Source organism: Geotrypetes seraphini, chromosome 11 (genome assembly GCF_902459505.1).
Source record: "Geotrypetes seraphini chromosome 11, aGeoSer1.1, whole genome shotgun sequence".
In the NCBI taxonomy this organism is placed as follows: Eukaryota; Metazoa; Chordata; class Amphibia; order Gymnophiona; family Dermophiidae; genus Geotrypetes; species Geotrypetes seraphini.
In genome coordinates this window covers 126,141,168-126,150,397 of record NC_047094.1, presented here as the reverse complement: position 1 = coordinate 126,150,397, position 9,230 = coordinate 126,141,168, and positions in this window count along the sequence as shown.

Below are 9,230 nucleotides of genomic sequence, written 5' to 3'. Positions count from 1 at the left end.
GCAGCCTATTGGCTGGCTGAAGGGGAGGCGGGCACAGCTATAAACTAGTAGAGACCAATAGGAAGGAGAAAAGCAACAGAGACACATTGAGAAAAGAAAAAGACTGAGTCACATAGCTTTATTGGCATGGCAACTTATTGTATGTGCTGCCAAAAGTAGTACATTTTGGCAGTTAAGATAAAAAGATAAGCACTGGGACTGAAAAAGAGGATGAGGTGAAGGAATTTTTAAGGGGGTTATTGGAAGGGAGAGAAAATTCTATCCTAAGAGCTGGAGGTAGCAGAAAGCAGCTGTGAGAGGAAGAGAGGAAAGTGACTGGGCATGCTGATTAACCGTTCCCCTTAACTATATCCATGACATCCTGTTTGTCTGTCTTGCCTGTTTCGATTGTAAGCTCTTTGGAGCAGGGACTGATTTCTTATTCTTTGTGACTTTGTGCAGTGCTGCGTGCGTTTGGTAGCGCTATAGAAATATACCCACTATAAGAAAAGAAATAAATACTTCTAATTCATCTATTCAGAAAATTGTAAAGGAAATTATAACATCAAAGAGACTTTAGTTAAAGATAATATTAACCTAAGGAAGAAAATTGAAATGCTTGAAAGCAACTCATGTCGTAATACTTTAAGGTTAATTAACTTTCCAAGACTTGATTTGGTAACACCTAGAGATATGCTTAAGAGATATCTAGTGGAAATTTTGGAGATATCTGAAGAATTGTTACCACCACTCTCACGGGTCTATTATTTGCCTGATAAAGGACAAAACCAACAACAAAAAGAAAAATCTTCAGACCAAGAACCCTTAAATATTTCACAAATCCTAGAGACATCTGAGAAGGACTTAGCATCATCAGCCACTATGATTATTACTTTAGCCTTACCAATTGATAAAACATGGTTGTTAAAGTTTTACTTTAAAAACAGACAAAAAAGTTTCCTTGGTCACAAAATACAGATGTTTCCAGATTTAGCAAGGGAGACGCAAAAGCACCGCCGTGAATTTCTTCTTTTGAAACCTGGGGTTATATCTTTGGGGGCAACTTTCTATTTGAGACATCCATGTAAATATATTGTGAGTTACCGTACTGTTAAGTATGTGTTTTTTGAACCATCTCAATTGACAAACTTTGTGGCAATATCTCGTCTGAATGGAAGTAATCTTTGAGCCCTATAATTTGATTATTGATGACCTCATTTCAGTGCTATAGCTTTCAGTTTCTTGTGTAATTATTGGCATTTTCCTTTATGTTTCGCCATTTTTGATTCTTGGATCCTAAGTTGAGGACTTGAGCATAAATAGTAAATTCTATTAACTTATGAGCTTTATTTATATTGTATTTAATATCCATGCTATTATTGCTTTCTGTACAAGTGTGATACTTGAAATTTAAATTGAAAATCAATAAAGATTTAAGAAATTAAAAAAAAGAAATATACCTACTATAACCTCCCCAACCCTGAAATGTCCTGTCTAAATTAGATTGTAAGCTCTTCTGAGCAGAGACTGTCTATTGTATGTTAAAAGGTACAGCATTGCGTACTCCTTTCAGCGCTATAGAAATAGTAAATAAACAGTAGTAGTAGTTATAGTGGTAGTAGAAACAGGCTGTGAGGGTGAGAGAAACCCAAAGAGCAAGGGCTGTGGTGGCGAATGGAGCTGGGAGAAGGAGACATGATCTAGAGAGGACAGTGGCGTACCTAGGGTATGTGGCACCCGGGGCCCATCATTTTTTGACACCCCCCCCCCCCCCATGTAAAAAAAATTTTTTTTTTTTTTTTTTTTGCAATAACCATGAAATGGAATAAATGGTCAGAATAGAAACAGGCAGTGAAAATTTTCTTTTATTGAACCTCATATATGTAACCATTATTCCAAACATAACATAACATAAATTATGTCTAAATTGTCATGACATTAGAAGTACATATGGAGTAGTTGCAGATGAGGCTTGGGACAGTTCTGATTGTGTTAGTTCGGTTTTATGTGTTTTTTGAATAGAAGGGTTTTTATTTCTTTTTGAAGGTTTTGCAGTCTGTGGTTGATATCAATTGGTTGTAGAGTTGGGGGTCGAGTGTTGCAGCTCGAATGGCTAGGAGGTTGTCGAACCGTTTTTTTCTTTTGACGTTTTTGGTTGGAGGGTGTGTGAATGGTGCACAAGTTCTCCTATGTCTGTTTGAAGTGGATTGAATTATTTAGCTGAAGAAATTAGTTACCCCCCATTCCACACACATTAATTCTCTTCCATTTTTGTTCCCATTATAAAAAACACATTGACACGCTGCCACCATCACCACTAGGAACACCTCACTGGGTAGGCCAGCTATGCTATAAACTTTATAAAACACATTATTATATTTTCTTATAAAGCACATATTTTAACTGACCTCTCTGACATCCTCAGCCTTTCCATTCACAAAAATAGAAGGAAGAAAAGTTCCCATTTCCTGCTGTCTCATGTCCCCGGCCTATACAATATTTTTTTTCTGCAGACCCTTCAAAAGTCTGACCAAATCCTCGTTTCACTTGCATTATAAAGTACTGAGGATGCCATCTCTCCCCAATCCCAGGTCCTAAAGTCTAAGACAGTAGCGCAAACTAATGCTGCCAGATACAGGAAAAAAAAATTTTGATTCGATTCAGCCCTATTGAATTGGTTTTTCAATTCGATTTTCCTGCCCAGTTGGGTGATTTTTTTTCAAAACTCCTGGTGGGTTTTATAGCTTTTTCACCCCCTTTGGCTTCTCCTAACCACACTGGCGCTGTGGTGTAAATAAAATAAAGAAACAAAAAGGACTTTTCCTCTTTCTGTTAAATCCTAGCTCACGTTTGCAGTCCAACACCAGCTCTGGCAGGATACACATTTCAAATCTGACATGTTATAATCACAAAACAGAAAATAAAATTAATTTTTCTACCTTTTGTTGTCTGGTTATATTTCAAATCTTGTTGGTCCAAGGCTCTGGTTTTCTTCTGATAACTTGCTTGCCAGGGTCTCCTTCTTTCTGCATGCTAACCATCCATCTGCCAACTCTGTCCTCCCTTTCCATTTCCCTTCCCTTCCCAGGAAGTCTGGTATCTTTCCTTTCTTTCATCTCCCTCCACAGATCCACCTTTTCTTAAATACCCTTTCATCCGGCATCTCTCCCTCCTTCCCCACCATCCCAGAGTCCACCATCTCTCCGTTTCTTTTCCTAATTACCCTACTATCCAGTATCTCTATCCCTCCTCCACACCATCCCTTGTGTCCAATTTCTCTCCCTTTCTGTTCCTTCCCTCCCTAAATCCCATGGTCCATCATCTCTCTCCCTCTCCTCTATTTTCAGACCCATTATTTCTTCCCCCCCCAAAGTTTGGCATATGCATGTCTCTTTGAACACCCCCTTCCCTCTGTGTACTTCTAAATCATGGTCCCCCCCCAAAGGCCTGTCCCCCCTTAAAGGTCTGCCTGTCCCACCTTGAAGGCCTGCACCCCCCTTGAAGGCCTGTCCCTTCCCCTTGTAGGCCTGTCCCCCCCTTGAAGGCCTGCCTGCCTGTCCCCCCCTTGAAGGTCTGCACCCCCCGAAGGCCTGCACCCCCCGAAGGCCTGTCCCCCACTTGAAGGCCTGTCCCACCCCCTTGTAGCTTCTCCCCCCCTTGTAGGCCTGTCCCCCCCTTGAAGGCCTGCCTGCCTGCCTTTCCCCCCCTTGAAGGCCTGCACCCCCTTGAAGGACTGCACCCCCCCCGAAGGCCTGCACTCCCTTGAAGGTCTGCACCCCCCCGAAGGCCTGTCCCCCCCTTGAAGGCCTGTCCCACCCCCTTGTAGGCCTGTCCCCCCCTTGTAGGCCTGTCCCCCCTTGAAGGCCTGCCTGCCTGCCTTTCCCCCCTTGAAGGCCTGTCCCCCCTTGAAGGCCTGCACCCCCTTGAAGGCCTGCACCACCCCCCTCGAAGGCCTGCACTCCCTTGAAGGTCTGCACCCCCCCCCGAAGGCCTGTCCCCCACTTGAAGGCTTGTACCACCCCCTTGTAGCTTCTCCCCCCCTTGTAGGCCTGTCCCCCCCTTGAAGGCCTGCCTGCCTGCCTTTCCCCCCCTTGAAGGCCTGCACCCCCTTGAAGGACTGCACCCCCCCCGAAGGCCTGCACTCCCTTGAAGGTCTGCACCCCCCCGAAGGCCTGTCCCCCCCTTGAAGGCCTGTCCCACCCCCTTGTAGGCCTGTCCCCCCCTTGTAGGCCTGTCCCCCCTTTAAGGCCTGCCTGCCTGCCTTTCCCCCCCTTGAAGGCCTGTCTCCCCCTTGAAGGCCTGCACCCCCCTTGAAGGCCTGCACCCCCCCTTGAAGGCCTGTCCCCCCCCCTTGTAGGCCTGTCCCTCCCCTTGTAGGCCTGTCCCCCCCCTTGTAGGCCTGTCCCCCCCCCCTTGTAGGCTTGTCCCCCCCTTGAAGGCCTGCCTGCCTTTCCCCCCCTTGAAGGCCTGTCTCCCCCTTGAAGGCCTGCCTGCCTTTCCCCCCCTTGAAGGCCTGCACCCCCCTTGAAGGCCTGCACCCCCCTTGAAGGCCTGTCCCCCCCCCCCTTGTAGGCCTGTCCCCCCCCTTGTAGGCCTGTCCCCCCCTTGTAGGCCTGTCCCCCCCTTGAAGGCCTGCCTGCCTTTCCCCCCTTGAAGGCCTGCACCCCCTTGAAGGTCTGCACCCCCCCAAAGGCCTACACCCCCCCCTGAAGGCCTGCACCCCCCTGAAGGCCTGCCTGCCCCCCTTGAAGGCCTGCACCCCCCCCCCGAAGGCCTGTCCCCCCTTGAAGGCCTGCCTGCCTGCCTGTCACCCCCCTCCCCCTTGAAAGCCTGCTTGCCTGCCCGCCCGCCCCACCCTGAAGGCCTGATGCCCCGACCCACCCCGAAGGACCGCTCGCCCCCCTGGCCTCCCCGCACCACCTATGAACAGCCGCAGCAGGATCGCGAAGTCAGCGTCAGCGATCCCTGCGCCACGGTCCCGCCCCTCCTCTGACGTCAGAGGAGGGGCGGGATCGCGGCGCAGGAAGCAGCGCAGGGATGCTGACGCTGACTTCGCGATCCTGCTGCGGCTGTTCATAGGTGGTGCGGGGAGGCCAGGGGGGCGAGCGGTCCTTCGGGGTGGGTCGGGGCATCAGGCCTTCAGGGTGGGGCGGGATCGCGGCGCAGGAAGCAGCGCAGGGATGCTGACGCTGACTTCGCGATCCTGCTGCGGGCTGCTTCACAGATGGTGCAGGAAGGTCAGTGGGGCGAGCGGTCCTTCGGGGGTGGCGGGGGACTGAACGGCAAGGCCGGGAACACCCCCTTAGGGCTGGTACCCGGGGCGGCCCGCCCCCCCCCCGCCCCCCCTAGGTATGCCACTGAGAGAGGAGTAGAAGAAGAGAAGAAAAAAGGGAGCACAAGCTGCAAAAGAAAGAGTATCTAGAAGAGATGGAGAGTAGCTGTGTGAGTTGGGAAGGCAGGGACTGAAAAAAAGGTGAGAGGAGAGGTCATATTGGAGAGAAAAGATATGAAAGTGAAGAAGGGTAAGACGGGACATGAGAGGATGAGACCAGAAGAAAGTGAGATGAGAGAAAGTAGAGAGGCAGGTTTTGGAAAGGCAAACATATGAAGAATAAAGAAATGAGAGAAGATCGGGAAGAATTTATAAAAGAGAAGAATAAGCAGAGACAGATGATAGAAAACTACAGATACAAAAGTTGGAAATTTGTTTAAATTTAGTAAAGGTTTCTGTGCTAGCAGAGCAGGTTCAAGGATGGGAAGTAGCTGGTATTTTGTCCTTCTTCTAGCCCTATGGTTACCAGGATAAATAAGTTATTTTACTGGAGGGAGTTGCGGCTTATATGATACCAGGCTCTGAAAAATTTTCTAAAAACCACTCCTCTGACAGCTCTGTATGGGGTTTAACCTATAGTGAAGTCAAACATTGAAAGAGGAATGGAGAGGAAAATCATTTCTCTTTTTCACAAAAATAAAACAAATCATCCCTCCCCGTTACATCTCATTGGTCACAGAAAGGATGGATCATGTGGCACATTACGCTGCATCGGCACAAAGAAATAGCATGGCAGAAGGAAGAGGTGGCAGGAGAGATAGGTGGAGTTTGGAAGGGTGCAAGAGGTACTTTGCCTCCAAACTATATGTGTTTCTTGGTTTGGTTTTCCTCTTGAATCAGCTCTTCCTTTTTCACTCCTAGGCCCAGATGCACTAAAGAGAATTGGTAAGACCATGTGAGTCTGCTCCAATCCGATTTTTGGCCAATTCAAAAAGAGCTATCTTTATAAAGATGCATATGAATCTTAGATTAGATAATTTTTTTTCTCTTTTTATGATCCTCCTACTAACTCTTAGATTAAGCTTTCTTTTAAATATGTATTTTAGACCAAATTTCACAAAAAATCAATGTTTTGTTTTTTTTTACCCTTCCTAATGTTGTTCTTCCCTAAATGTTTTTTCTTTTGTTTTTTTATTTTAAACAAATGTAGTTTATCCTTGTATTCCTTATGGATATGTTTGTATGTTTATTGTTCAAATGGTTTTATTTATTTCCCCGAATTTATTTTTTGTTATAAGCATTGAAAATATTTGATATTGCGTTTAAATCAAAATCTCAATAAACTTGAAACCTGAAACTTAGCTATTCATGCACTAAAAAGTTTGCAAGCAAATGATTCACGTGGTGGAGATTTGTCGTAATCCACAACTCTGCCATCCAATTCATCACTGTGAGAGTGACTCTCACACATGCACAGAGTTGGCAGGAGAAGCCCGAACAGGAGAGAACAATATCTGCCCCATTAAAAAAAAAAGAACAAAAAAGCCACTCACCCAGCCGATGACTGCCCTTCCTAATGAACAACGATGAATGTGGCACCAAGAATCCCCCCATGCTAGTGAAAATTGAAAGGTGGGATGCCTCAGATACCCTGTCCTCCCTGCCCTTTCCACCATCTCCCCATCTGCCATTATTAATGCACATAAAACAACTTCTTCACACACAAAACACAGACAGGCTTTTACCAACTATAGAACAAGGTATCACAGAACACAGGATCACAAATAGTAGTTAAACTGGGAACCCCCAAGAAATTAAACTCAGGAAGTACTACAACACTGGAGAAATAAAAAACAAACTGCACTTTTTTGTACTGAACACACAGGGGTCCCGGGTCCCCCAAAATTAACCAATTGCTATGCTATGGCTGATGGGAATTACAAAGTCCTGCCAGTTGAAGACCACCTCCTCCAGTCTGGCAGTCAGAAATCTCTAAGCTCTGAAGCTAGCAGCAGTGTCCCTGAGCTGCCATCAGCTGCAGAGCTTGGAGAGTTCTGGCTGCCAGACTGGAAGAAGAGGTCTTCGAGGCAGAGCTTTGGAATCCCCACCAGCTTAGGTATTTATAGCTTGCATTTATGCAGGGGGTATGTTGGAGGGTGGGGAGAAAAATTGGTGCCCACTCATTATGGGCTCAGGGTCACTACCTGCCCTTCCTCCCCCCACTCCACCCCTACCCACCCCCATTAGCTGTCTGGTAAGCCATTGAACACAATACAAAAATCTGTGATAAACATATCCCAAAGCTAACATATTTCAATTAATAAATTTAAAATATAAGACTTTTGTCCTTTGGTGTCTAGACATTTTATTTTTCAATCATGTTGGTCTTATTTTGTGTCTTCTGCTTTCCAGTGTCTTCTGATAATTCCCTTTCCAGTGGTTGCTGTAGCTTGCAGATCTAGGCAGTTTACAATATTAAAATAAACACAAAATCAAAGCATGAAAAGAACTACAATTAGTCAAGACAACAAATATAAAAAGAGAGAGAGAAGAAGGGGAAGGTATAGGGTTCCTTCATGATAGTGGGAGATATCCAATGGGGATTTGAACACTTGTGTGAATAGCCAGATTTCTAAAGCTATTTTAAAGTTCTTTAGTGAAGGCTCGACACGAATATGTAATAATAGAGAATTCCAAAAGAATGGGGCTGTAAAGAAAAAAAACAACAACAATACACTAAGGCTGGGAAGAACCAATCTGTAATTATTACTAGAGCATAGAATACAAGGTGGTGAGCATGGAATGGTAAGAACAAAGTGATATTGTGGTAAACTCATCTTAGAAATATACAAAAATGAAGGCAGATAAAGGTGGCCTATCTAGTCTGCTTAACCAAGCCATCTACTATCCCTTCTTCTCCCTTAGAGATCCAACATACAGTACTTGTCTTAAGCTTTCTTGAATTCAGATACACTATTTGCCTCCACCACCTTCACTGGGAGGCCATTTCAAGGATTCAAAACCCTTTCTATGAAAAAGTATTTTTTGAGGTTACTTCTGGAAGGAAACTCTGCAATGAGAGGGCATAGGATGAAGTTAAGAGGTGATAGGCTCAGTTGTAATCTAAGAAAATACTTTTTTACAGAAAGGGTGGTAGATGCATGGAACAGTTTCCCAGAAGAGGTGCTTGAGACAGAGACTGTGTCTGAATTCAAAAGGGCCTGGGAAAGGCACGTGGGATCTCTCGGAGAGAGAAAGAGATAATGGTTACTGCGGATGGGCAGACCAGATGGGCCATTTGGCCTTTATGGGCCAATCTCTCAGGCCCCACCCCCTCACTTTCTTCCCCTTACTTTTCCTCCCCTTACTACCCTTTTCTTCTGTAACATTCCCCCTCATGCATTTGTAATTCGCTGAATGTCCAGTCTTCTTTCGATGTGAACTACCTAGAAGTCGTCTGACTATGGTGGTATAAAAAAAAATAAAGTTATTATAATGTTTCAATGTTTCCAAAATGTTTAGCAAACAAAAAAGTTTTCAGAGCTTTTTGGAATAAAGCAAAAGAACTTACATTTCTTATTGTAAGCGGTAAAGCATTCCAGAATTCGGTTAATTTAAAAGCAAAAGAATGACTAAATCTCTTGAAGGTTCTGTTTTTACCACTAAGAGAGGGAAATGTAAGTTTTAATTTTTGAGAACTTCTGGCGAGATGAGACCAATGCACATTCCAGTCTAAAGGAATCAAAGTGATGAAAATGCCAAATAAGATCTTAAATGCAAAATAAATGCACTCTCTCTCTCTTGCATCCCTCCCCCATACAGCATTCTCTCCCTTCCTCCCTTTCACTACCATATCCAACATTTCTGTTTCTTTCCCATTGTCCATCTCTCTAGTTTGTGCCCTGGGTCAAACTCTATCATCCATGCACCATTTCTCCTTTCCTCCCTCCATTATATTATGCAGCATTTCACCCTCTCC